Source organism: Aethalodelphis obliquidens, unplaced genomic scaffold (genome assembly GCF_003676395.1).
Source record: "Aethalodelphis obliquidens isolate GAN/ISIS:26980383/991018 unplaced genomic scaffold, ASM367639v1 scaffold56, whole genome shotgun sequence".
NCBI classification, from domain to species: domain Eukaryota; kingdom Metazoa; phylum Chordata; class Mammalia; order Artiodactyla; family Delphinidae; genus Aethalodelphis; species Aethalodelphis obliquidens.
This window is the reverse complement of record NW_020838000.1, coordinates 10,873,739-10,876,396: the sequence shown is the minus strand read 5'-3', so window position 1 is coordinate 10,876,396 and position 2,658 is coordinate 10,873,739. Positions and strand designations below refer to the sequence as shown.

Sequence of the window (2,658 nt, the reverse complement as noted above, 5' to 3'; positions counted from 1 at the left end):
TTTGAGTTTGACATGTAGAATCATTTTTAATTTCGTGGTAACTGACAGTCCTAATAGCCCAGCTAATTTGTAACTAACAATATTGCTGTGTAATAGGAAAAAATGGTGTTTGCGTTTGAATTTTTTAAATTTTGCTATATGTTTGAAATTTTTCATAAAAACTCTAAATAATCACCATAAAAAAGAATGAAACAACACCATTTGCGGCAACATGGATGGACCTAGAGATGATCATACTAAGTGAAGTAAGTCAGACACAGAAAGACAAATATCATATGATATCACTTATATGTGGAATCTTAAAAAAAAAAAAAAGATACAAATGAACTTATTTAAAAACAGAGGGGAAGGAATCAAACCCCCAAGATGGCGGCGGCATCGGAGGAGCGGTTGGCTGAGGAAGGAGGCGGTGGCCACGGCGACTGCGGCTCCCCTTCCGCCATCGGCTCTACCCAGCGACTGCCCTCACCGACCCCGCCCGCCCCAGTCCCTGCAGCCGGGGTCCCAGGCGCCCCCAGCCTCGGCGCTGGCTCCGGACCAGCTGCCTCAAAACAACATGCTCATGGCGCTGTCCATCGTAGCCATCGAAAACGTCCCCAGCTTTATGTCCCAGGATGAAATTAGCCAGCTCCACCTGGTTTGTAAAAGAATGGACTTGGTCTGCCAGAGAATGTTGAATCAGGGATTTCTAAAAGTGGAGAGGTACCATAATCCATGTCAGAAACAAGTTAAAGCACAACTCCCAAGGAGAGAGTCAGAAAGGAGAAACCGTTCATTAGCTCCTCATGCAGACATCCTCGCTGCGGTTGAAACAAAGCTGTCTCTCTTAAATGTGACTTTCATGAAGCTTGTGGACTCCAATCTCTGTTGCTTCATCCCAGGAAAGGTGATTGATGAGATTTATCATGTGTTGAGATATGTCCATTCTACCAGAGCCCCTCAGCGAGCTCATGAAGTACTTCAAGAGTTAAGGGATATTTCCTCCATGGCAACAGAATACTTTGATGAAAAGATTGTTCCAGTTCTAAAGAGGAAATTACCAGGATCAGATGTATCTGGAAGGCTCATGGGCTCTCCTCCAGTTCCAGGACCTTCTGTAGCCCTGACAACAATGCAACTCTTCTCCAAGCAAAACCCTTCAAGACAAGAGGTTACCAAACTCCAGCAGCAGGTTAAGACAAATGGTGCTGGGGTGACTGTTCTCAGGCGTGAAATTTCTGAGCTTCGCACCAAAGAGCAAGAACAGCAGAAACAGCTTCAAGACCAGGACCAGAAACTGCTAGAGCAGACCCAGATTGTAGGTGAACAGTAGAGCAGACCCAGATCATAGGTGAACAGAACACACGGTTGGCAGAGCTGGAAAGCAAACTGTGAGAAGTAATGGAAAGTGCAGTAGGAGACTCCTCAGGGTCTGGGCAGAATGAAGAGTCTCCTTGGAAATGAAAAAAGGCCACAGAAGCCATAGACTCTTCTTAGGAAATCTAAACATCTCCGAAATAGAAACCAGAATGTGCTTCTAGCTCCAGAGGAAGCCCTGACTTCGTAGCTTGAGCAGTTCTGCATATCAGGACACTGTGAGCAACATGGTGTCCCTTAGCTCTAGGCTTTCAGAACACAACGTAAACTTGAACTCTCATGGTTGGGACAGTCTTTTCCTGCTTCTCCTGGTTGAACTGATGCACAGAATCCTTTTATTTTGCAATAGATTTGTACTAACCAGACCTATCCTATCAGGTTCTGAGAAGTTAACTTTATTTCCGTGCAGATAATGTTTAGAGCAAGTTTATCTGTTTCTGCATATATGCACATTACATAAGGATCTTAAACCAGTCTTGACAGACTAGAAGTTAAGTTTAATACATAAAATGTCCTGTTCACTTGAAAGAAAAGACCTACTTTTTAAATGGACAGTATCTTGTTTTTTAAAAAAAAGTTGACTTTTTGTTATAAGTGACCTTTGTCTGGAATGTCTGAAAAGTAGTAAATGCTTTTTGGTATTGAAGTAATGGGTAACTAAAATGGACTTCCATAGTATTGGCTGTAGAAGGGACCTCTACAGTATTGACTATATATTTTTATAAACTACTGGCAAGGGACTTACCCAGTTGTTATATACATCTTTTCAGTTCTCTTTTGGGGCCATGTCCTACATTTGCATGGATGGATGCATGCACTGCCTAGTCAACTCACTTAAAAAGCTCTTGCACTGGTATTGATCTTGAACCTCTACACTTCTCCAATTTTTAGAGCAGCATCTTAGTTCATTTAAGTGCTTAACATCTTCCACCACAACAGCTTGCCTCTGGGGGCGGGGTGGTATTTGTATGTCCATTTGTCCTCCAGTTTTACAAGAATAAGAGAGTATTAAAGCCCATTGCTTTATCTATTCTCTGCAGGGTTCAGGTACACTGGCTAAGGCAGAACTCCAAATTCTTTACATTGATGTCAGACTTCTGGCAACCAGTACTCTTCCTTACTCACCACTGTGTAGGCTCATTGATCAATGTGGTCATGACCAGTGGTGTGAGTAGGAAACCCAACCTGTGGGATGCAGTTTTGCCATTGAAAGAAAGTTCACTGAAGAAAATTACACTATGAAAAAGCATTTTGATCACTTCACTTCCGGGGGATGACCCGAGGGAAGCATTTTATTATTAA

General features: G+C 42.7%; 1 pseudogene; it reads left to right on the top strand.

The window, feature by feature from the left end:
- Positions 1–290: 290 nt before the first annotated feature.
- LOC113609344 (F-box only protein 28 pseudogene) lies at positions 291–1,546 on the top strand (annotated as a pseudogene).
- Positions 1,547–2,658: the final 1,112 nt, after the last annotated feature.